A 10,402-nucleotide genomic window follows, 5' to 3' on the forward strand; every position below is an offset into this window, starting at 1 on the left:
CCCTCTCTCCTTCCTCTCCCCATCTCTCCTTCCGTCTTTCAATCTTTCTTCTCCAGCAATTCTATTTACCTTTTCCTCTTCCCATCTCTCCCCCTCTCTCCTTCCTCTCCCCATCTCTCCTTCCGTCTTTCAATCTTTCTTCTCCAGCAATTCTATTTACCTTTTCCTCTTCCCATCTCTCCCCCTCTCTTCTTCCTCTCCCCATCTCTCCTTCTGTCTTTCAATCTTTCTTCTCCGGCAATTCTATTTACCTTTTCCTCTTCCCATCTCTCCCCCTCTCTCCTTCCTCTCCCCATCTCTCCTTATGTCTTTCAATCTTTCTTCTCCGGCAATTCTATTTACCTTTTCCTCTTCCCATCTCTCCCCCTCTCTCCTTCCTCTCCCCATCTCTCCTTCTGTCTTTCAATCTTTCTTCTCCGGCAATTCTATTTACCTTTTCCTCTTCCCATCTCTCCCCCTCTCTCCTTCCTCTCCCCATCTCTCCTTCCGTCTTTCAATCTTTCTTCTCCAGCAATTCTATTTACCTTTTCCTCTTCCCATCTCTCCCCCTCTCCATATCTCTCCCTCTCTGTTTCAATCTCCCTTCTCCGACAATTCCACTTACTTAGCTTGCCAATAAGTATATAGCATTGACATACTTGATTAAGACAAAAGATGAAAAACTTGAACAAGACGCCTCTCAATGGAGGCACACGTAATAACCAGACGGGAAATTATCACTAATCCAATTGTCTGTGTGGTCCGTGGAAACCGGCTGCACCATATTAACGGATTCCTTCGGGGGACACCACTAAGGTGATGGTGACGTTTCATCATGGCAACTATGACTTCGTTAGTCTAATGAAAAGAAATAAGTAGCTTGCAACGATTCACCATTCGTACTCTTTATTTCGGTTATTCCTGCAACGATGAGCGGTGGAGGAGGTCTGAAAATAATGCAATTCTATGAATGCGCATAGATTTTGAGTGGTTCGTTCAACTCTCAGCTGATAAAAATACTGAACAGAGAGAGAGAGGGAGATAGAGAGGAGGGAGAGAGAGGGGGGAAGAGAGATTACAAATCTAGGCACATGATCTGAATAAACTTATCAATATTAATAACAATCGGTATCAACGCGAGCGACTAGTACAAGGCGATGCGACAGAGTTTCGGTCTAGGTTAATGGTGCGATGCCCTTATACTTGAGATTTTTAAGGACCATGTTTAAGAGTGAGGGGCTGATAGCAGATGCACCAACCCAATTTGGACAATAAAACGCCATGCATAATCTAAAAATATCCCTGTTTGTTTACTAAATTGTTTCCAGTGTGATGCGTAAATTTTCATTCCTTACCAGGTTTCTTGTTTGTCTGTTTCACAATTTAAAACCTAAAACTGTAATTCTTTTCAAAATTTCGATTATATCTGTTTGACATTATATTACGTTAAATATTTTGTCTAAATTAGTTCCAATTTCAGAAGCGATGTTCTTACTTGACATATTTCATAATTGCTTATGTTTGGCCTACGGTTTTTGGTCCCCCGACAAAAGAAGGGTTGCCTTGTAAATTCACTCTTGTCCGTTCGTCTGCCCGCACTTTTCTCAATAACTACGCCTTGGAATTATTTTGAAATTTGGCGACAACATTGAACATGATATGAGTTAAAAAGTAACAGAACGGATTTTCCTGGAAAACGCCGGTTGCCCCCCTCCTCTCCAGGGGTTATGGTTAGGTTTAAAATAGCTAAAATTAACACTTTTGTGCTTATTAAAAATAATTTGATACCATGGATTTTTATAAAACTTTCTCAAAAGTTGTAACTGATTTCTATATAATTTTGTTTGTCTATACTTCGCCATAACTCTTAAGTGTGTCCCAGGGATTCTTTTAGGGCTAATAAAAACACTCCATTTTGGGGACTATTTTACCATATTTGTCCAAAATGTTCTGTGTATATTTATTTAGCAGTTTTGCATGGTGCTGAACTCAAATTTAAATATGTTAAGGCCTTTTGGGGCTTAATGGTGGAGAGCAAACGATGAACTTAGTCATTTCTTTTGTTGCATGGTGCAGAACTCAAATTTACATGTGTCAACGCCTAAAACTGCACCGTTTGTTCATTTACACCCGGATTTGACGTCCCCTGAGGACGTTTGGGGCTAAATAGTGGGGAGAAATGCTGAACTTAATAATTAATTATGCCTCATTCACTGTGCACTCACAGTGGACCATACATGCCTCACTTGTTTTTTTGTTTGTTTTTTTGGGGTTTTTTTTTCAGATTCCAATTGTCTCATTGTTTTAAATATTAGCAAGGGTATTTATTTGCTCCACCACCGAGTAAATTTGGCACAAGGCCGATTTTTAATGTGAAGAGTGAAGGGGAAATGGGGACCAACTCCCCGGGGAGTAGGGGAGCTGGATGGTGACAATTGGTATGAAGGGTTCCCCTACATTGACCAATAACTTATATGTGATGTTGCCCCCACATATGGTCTTGGCTTGACACTTGTTGCCCAGGCCCCGAAGGACCAGGGCGAGGTAAGTGTTGTGGTGGCACCCACTCATTTACATATGTGGATAATATCACACATAAATAGCAAGACTCGGTTATTCTGTGTGAAGCCACCGAAGGCCGAGCCGAGAGCAGATATGTTCTCCAGCCAATACTCTCTTACTTGACAACCATTATGTTAATATACTGTAAATATACTTTTCCTAATACACTTCTTATTGATCTACCTTTGTTTGTTGAGTCTTCATTTGTATTGCCTTATACGTTATTTGGTTCAACCTGCAAACATAACAGTTGGCGACGAAGATGAACGTCAAACATAACAGTAATATGCCCGGGCCGGGTAAAGTATTAGTATGAGTGAATTTATAGATACGAAACTCCGATTAGCGGAACAGATCTCTCATATATTATTTGGAGTTATTGAGATGAATAATTTGTATATTTTATTTATTTATTTGCGGACTATTATCCTGGCAAAGGCGAGAGGAATAGTTAGCCGAAACGTCGTGAAACAACAACTATAAAGATGAGGATAACAGTCCGCAAAAAATAAATAAAGTGTCTTTCATGTTTGCACTATTTTTTTTACCAGGGACAAATTGATCTTTCGTCGTTTCCCTTGTTTTCTCATCTCGCTGCAACGTTATTATTTTCTATTCCCATTTCTTCGTCGTTCTTCAAACTGGTTATTCAAACTCCATTACGCTACTTTGAGCTGTCCTTTCTAGGCTTTTAGCCTCGAAATACATTTATTATCCATCTCTCGGGAACGTGATAGCTAGGAGACTTGGTTCTTCTTAGCATAATTTCGGTCTACTAAATGGCGTCTGCCATTTGTTCTGCCTGCTCACGCAATTTTGGTATGTTTTATTTTAATTTCTGCGATGCTTGTTGAAGTCGACTTTACTTGTATGGCCTCTTGCGTATTTCTTTTACGCCTTTTTGGAGCATGTTTCCAAGTAATTTTAGGTAATCTAGGTTTCTTATCAGCGTGAACAGTTTCCGCAGTACATTTTATTCCTTCAACCACTCTAGCCTTCTAACTAGTTTTACTCGATTCTTCTCCTTTTCCTTTCCTTTTCCTTTCCTTTTACTTTCCTTTGCTTTATGCCCACTTTCTCTTATTGTTACAGAACGCGGACGGACGTATTCAAATGCCAAGCCGTGTGCGAAGAAAATATTATAACAAGAGCGCGTACATAGATCGGCGATGACGCTCAGCACGTTCGAAACAGAGATATAGGGCAGGGTCACTTTCATTCGGGAAAGTACTCGGAAATAAATGCCCTTGTTACACCGCGAAAACGTGAGTTCGAGTTATTATTTGTCTTGGTCTCCTTTGCGACTGACAGCTACAACGTGTTGGTTCGTGTGTAACGTTACATCCTTAATGCTTGCTTATTTCTTCTCCTTCGTCGCAGTGGAACTCCTTTCTTTTTGTTTCCATGTTTCTTTCAGATATTTACTAAAAGGAACACAGGTTTTTTTGAAATTGAATGCGATTGTTTTCCCTATTTTATGCGTCCTGCTTAACTGATTGTACAAACAAAATGGTGATTAGCAATGTCACGTATTAAATTACAAGGGGGTATGTTGAAACAGTTAAATTAATTCAGCCACATAAATGTGAATAACAGAGAACTAGCATGGTGACCCGACGATGCCCGTGATTGAATGATCATTAATAAATTTGACAGACTCCCAGATTTTTATTGTCATCGAAATCAGTAGAATCGCCCATTTTTCAATCAAATCGATTGATTGCATGTTGTAGCTGGGAACCCATCGCGGTGCACCAGCAGAAAACTCATATGCTTCTCGCAGTGACTTAATTTACAATATATTGTAGTCTACATTGCACTGTAGAGAACCTACTGTTGATTTTGCAAAATTATTTTAATATATAATGGCTTGTATTAAATTTTAAAATGCAAAAGTCAAGTATCATACTTCAACTGTGATTTAAAGAGAAACATTCATTGCGAACGCGCCCCTGTCATATCAAAGAAAATACCATTGATTTTATATGTCGACCCTTTTAGCTTGTAAGATAATAAAATTTTTCAAATGCACTTGTGATGTTAGGCTGTGTAAGCTGTTACCTTTTGTCAAAGTCGCATGTTCCTTCTTTCATCGTATTATTTCGACTATCGATACTTATCGAAGACATTCCGATACAAAACCTATCGGAGAACTGCAGTTTAATGAGCTGGTATTTTGGAAGAAAAGAACCCACACACAAGTTTACGGATAGAATTCGTCACTGCATTTCCTCTTCTTTACAATTTTCTCTCTCAACTTCCAACACGTATGTCCCCATCACCTCTGCCAACAGGCGTTTTATTAAAAAAAAAAAAACTTACTTCATTTCATTTGCATATGTGTGCGGTGGGATCTCGTGCGGTTCCACGAGACCACACCTCATAAAGAGAGAGTCGCCATATTTTATCTCTCTCTCTCTCTCTCTTTCTAGCTCTCTCTCTCTTTCAGATCCCACCTAAAGTTAAGTCGTATAGCCACACAAGGCACACACACGTGGGAACTTTCTTCTTTGATTATTACATTCAACTCTACTTGAACACTACCAGGCACATAATGTGCCTTCGTGTAAGATTTCATAAAAATCGGCCCGGCCGTTTTCGAGTCTATAGGGAGCGAACACACAAAATTATTTTTATAAAATAGAAGAAGATATAGATAGATAGATAGATAGATAGATAGATAGATAGATAGATAGATAGTAGAGATTGTGGTTATGCTGAACTATACTTTCAATAGATATTTTCGTTTTTGTTTTCAATTAAGAAATAAAAGCAAAACAGATTTACAACATATTAGGGAGAAACGTTACCTCAGATAACTAAGTACCTGTAGAAAATTCTCTTCCCCTCCCGAATCCCATATTATAATTATTTGGATTCTTTAGTACTGAGTGTTGTTTTCGCGTTTCGATTCATGTAACTTCCGACCTTCTTTAAGTGTATTATGTTCAAAGGAAATGTGGCGTAGTGGATAAAGTGTTGGTATAATTAAATTGTAAGTTTACAATCTTCTTTGGGGTGTAAGATTAAATCCTCAGTTCGGGCGACACTCAAATAATGATGAAATATATATTTGTTTTTGCTTCAAAGTCTTCTCCTCTTAAACAAGATGCACAAAAGAACCTCTAATGTAATTGGCCCATACATTACCAACTAAGCTATAGTCCACGTTCTACCGCCACAATACTGTATTCCGGCGCTTGTCTTAAAAATACTTCAATAGAATATGCCCCGACAAACTTTTTGCTTTTATGTCCCCACGACATAAACACACCGACTGATCTAATAATTCCCCACTTAGAATGACCTTATAAATCTGGTCCCTGTTTCAAAGCAGCTTCTTAAGTCTTAATATTAAAGTGCCTTGTTTTTGAGGAATTATAGTAAAACATACACTACGATTTGTTTATAAAATCAAATAGTGAATAGTAAGTCGACGCTAATTATCGATTTCAAAACATTTAATCAAAAATTCTGTTGGCGTCATTCGCTACACAGATCAATGCTGCGGTTTTAGTTGGTAACGTTTTTTTTATATATGAAACCTTTAATAGCAATTTTAAGTTCGTATTCGTAAGCCTTGTATTGTAGACGTTATATCATGTTACGCCATCGTAGTATTTGAATTCTTCGTAAGCCTTGTAGTGTAGACGTTATATCATGTTACGCCATCATAGTATTTGGATTCTTCGTAAGCCTTGTAGTGTAGACGTTATATCATGTTACACCATCGTAGTATTTGGATTCTTCGTAAGCCTTGTAGTGTAGACGTTATATCATGTTACGCCATCGTAGTATTTGGATTCTTCGTATGCGTTGTAGTGTAGACGTTATATCATGTTATGCCATCGTAGTATTTGGATTCTTCGTAAGCCTTGTAGTGTAGACGTTATATCATGTTACGTCATCGTAGTATTTGGATTCTTCAGTATATTGCTCTTATCATGTGTTATTTTCATATTGTTTCAATGAACGTGAACTCATACTTCCTTCGGGTGCATCTTTTTTTGTTGTTTTTTTTTTTTACTCATGTTCACCCCTTACAAAGCATATCGCCACCTGGACGTAAGAGGCTACTATTTGGGGCCATGTCTAGGAAGGATGTACAAGATATTTGTTTATGTTACATTTAAACTTTTGCATATCAGTACAGCCAGTGAAGCAAGCAGCAGGAAGGGAATTCCAAAGTCTAGCTGTCCGAGGGAAGACCCTATTAGAATTGAAAGCTTTCTGGCATTAAGGGAAAAAAACAGTGAAGGAGTGAGATCTTATTGCTAAGCGAGTTTGTTAGGGATATGTATGTCCAGGGGGTACAAGTGAAACGAGTTCATCAGAACACATTCCATTAAAATATTTGTAAAACAGACACAGTGATGCAACATTGCAGCGATGAGACAGAGGCTGGAGCTTAGTTGATAAAGTGGGGCCGATTAAATTGACAACCTTTTTTTTTTTAACTTTATCTAAGAGGGTGAGACTAGTGGTAGATCTTGCCTATCTAGGAAATTTTTCTATCCAACTTGGAAATCTTTCTATCAAACTCGGAAATATGCACAGAATTTCGAACGGAGCCCTTTATTTGATCCACGATGATAGCATGCTTTCATTAATGGGGGTAGAAGGCTCTCATTCCGTCAACCATGACTAGGTAGAAATCCTAAATTAATGAGAGCATTGTGACCCCGTTGATTAAATAAAGGATTCAGTTCAAAATTCCGTGCAGATTCCCGAGCGCGACAAAAGAAAAAAAAACAGAGTTGGGTCCGAACTATATCCGGTGATAAGGTCTAAATGTAAGACCTTCGGACTGGATGAAGTCAAGCTTTGCCTGCACATAACTATTAAGTATGGTCCAAGCGTAAGTGTTCGCTAATGAGGCAGAAAAATAAGGTTCAATCCGCAGTCGAGTCATACCAACTACTCAAAAACAGCATTAATGCCACTAAACATTCAGCATTATGAAGTAAAGATCAAATTAAAACAATCCAGGAAAATAAAAGTGACGCTCTTCCTTATATCTTCATGTAGTATTCAATGAAAAGTGAACGTTCGTGTTTCCCTCTACTACGTTGGATCTATTTATCTTAGTATTTCATGCCAACAACAAAAACTAAAATGCAAGTATTTAGACATATTAAACATGTTTACCAAAATGAATTCGACATTAACTAAGATCAAAGTTTAGTATCTGTTCTGGTAATACACTTATGCTGTTTTTTCCCCCATAAATGGAAACGACACTAATCCTATGCATGTTTAACAGGAGTTCTCCAAAGGAGGAAGTTCAATGTGAGTATGAAATTCACAAGCGATCCCAAGTCGCATGTACATCCCCGTTAGGGGAGATGACGACGTTAGGTTTTTGCAACTCTTGCAGGTAGGTGTCGACGTCTTCCTACATACAGCGCCTGTTGTTCCCAAATTGATCACCCATTTGATACTAACTAGGCTCAACGTTGTTTAACTTCGGTGATCTAATGAGAACCGGTGTTCAGCCGTTGGAAGGATAAATTCTTTTAGGCTGTGGCAATTTATACTTTAGTTCAAATCTCCAGTGTCTCCTTTTACTGAACTGGATGTTCCTCATATCGAAAACCTACATTGGGTCTAATTCTGACTTCGGCTGCGTTTAAAAGAATGACAACACACTGATATATCAAACTATAACAGTATATGATTATTGTCGGTGATAGTTACGGATGGTTGATTGTTAGGAGGAAGATGCATGTACGGGTTGATTTTTCTCACGTAAATTAACAACAATATATATGTTATCATATAAGCATTTGTGACCACATGGAACGCCCATTTTGGGATGGTATTATCACTGTAACCATGCCTTGTGAACGTTTTATTCGGCCATTGTCGTTTCACTGGATTCAGCTGACTTTGGTTACACCTGTGTACCCTTTTGCCGAAAATGACCTCTCAAACATCATACTTGTACAGTATTTCTGACAATTTCAAGTCTGTTGCTTCTTCAAGATGTCAGGTATATAATCATTATTTAAATGACCTTTTCCTACATTTCATGATTATTTAATTGTTCTTGGGCGTGCACACTTTTGAGAAAGTTATTTCTTCGTACACTCGGGCTAGATATCCGACGGAATTAACTTCCGAAAACCTAGTCTCAGTAATTTAAGTGATTAAAATAACATGGAAGGCTTACCTTGTGTCTAACTCGGAAGAAGGTCAAGTTAATGTAGACATAAAAAATAGGGTTAAGATGCCGTAAAAAAGCAATTTATTTCACTCTCATTTATTATTTTTGTCCATTTTTATTGCTCATCGTTCATTTTACAAACATTTTCCCATTTTTATTTTGTTGGCATTCGAATGTTTTTCCTCATTTTTTTTTTCACATGTACGAATATGTGGCTTTCTGTCCTCAAAATTGGCTTTACAGGTTTTCTCTGGACTTGTTTTCTGTTTAACGTTTTATTTATTTTTTTCATAATTTATTATTTATGATTTAATTCTGCTTATTTCTGTAGTTATGTGGATTTTTATTTTTGTTTACTTTTGTCTTTCTTATATGTGTGTGTATTGGTCTGCCATTCTTTTACTTTTAAATTTCTTTTAAACTGTGCTTTTTAGATATTCGTTTATGGTCTTGAGTCTTTTCTTCTGCCTGAAATATATCTTTCGGCTAGAACAGTTCGTTCAGTTTTTAAAACCGTGGACCTTAATGTTTTTATTAGTCTAGTAGCTATTATCTTTGGTTAATCTTTGGGTTGTGTCCGCGGATTTTTTTTTTTTTAGGGTCGAATTTAATCCTATGCGAGGAACAATCCTGGATTTACGACAACCAATATGTGACACTATCAACCTTCTAAATCAATCACTCATAATTCTTGATGAAATAAATATGAGTACAGCCGGGTTCCTCCTCACAGTTAAATCATAAGTAGCAACACGCTGTAACAGCATGGGAGAAACGTCGAAATACATGGTGGTTTTGTAGAGATATAGGAGACTGGCAGATATGAGATGTTTTCTAGCCTGGTAAAAGGAGACTACCTGTTTGTTCCTTTTTACACGGGGTCACTATTTATCAGAGCCTGGAGGCCCCTCGAAGATAATTGTTAATGAATGTAAGATTGTCGTTTAGCCATCGCTAATGGTATGGATTAAATACAATTTGAATTATTAAAAGGACGACTCAATAAGAAAGTGTTTACATTGGACGTGAAGGCTACTATATTATAATGTTCTACATGCGAGCAGTTCGAGGTAAAAAGTTGTGTTAGGATTTACAAACAGATAGAGAGTGGGAAAAATTATTATGATCGTGGCTAGTCGGGTGTTTTTGTGAAAGTTTGGCAAGGAGGGGCCATAAATCCATTTGTTTGAGGCTAATGATATACCAGCTCTGATGAGAAACTATTGCAGTGAGGCGACTTACTAAATTAATATTCGAATTAGTAGCCACTACCACTTAGCTACTTCAAACGAATATATCGCTTTCGTGGAAAATATCAATAGTTTGGATGCTTTTGATTAAAAAAAAAGTAGACAAATACTTTTTCTTTTAAATTAAAAAGAAATTTATTACATTTTAAAAAAAAATATTTCCCCTATCATTGTAAATGTCATCCTTATCTTCATCATCGTCGTCGTTGTTGTTGTTGTTGTTGTTGTTGGTGGTGGTGGTGGTGGTGGTGGTGGTTTCACCACGTTTTCATGTGAGCGTTATCTGAAGGTAACGGTTTCAATCCTACCCAAGGCGGTTAGAAGATTAGTTGGGCAAAAATGCGGTGAAACAGAAACTATAGAAGGCAGTAATTACTGGGGATACAAAACTCAGCATTCCTAACTCGTCGCAATTAATTACGTGAAGAAAGCCAGAGTACGCCGA

General features: G+C 37.7%; 1 protein-coding gene across 2 annotated transcripts in view; it reads right to left on the reverse strand.

Moving 5' to 3' along the window:
- Positions 1-10,402, reverse strand: part of LOC145291945 (uncharacterized) — a 1,383,621-nt gene that overhangs the window by 955,190 nt on the left and 418,029 nt on the right. The window lies entirely within an intron of this gene.

Source organism: Euprymna scolopes, chromosome 13, assembly GCF_053919585.1.
Source record: "Euprymna scolopes isolate OS-2025 chromosome 13, ASM5391958v1, whole genome shotgun sequence".
NCBI lineage: Eukaryota > Metazoa > Mollusca > Cephalopoda > Sepiida > Sepiolidae > Euprymna > Euprymna scolopes.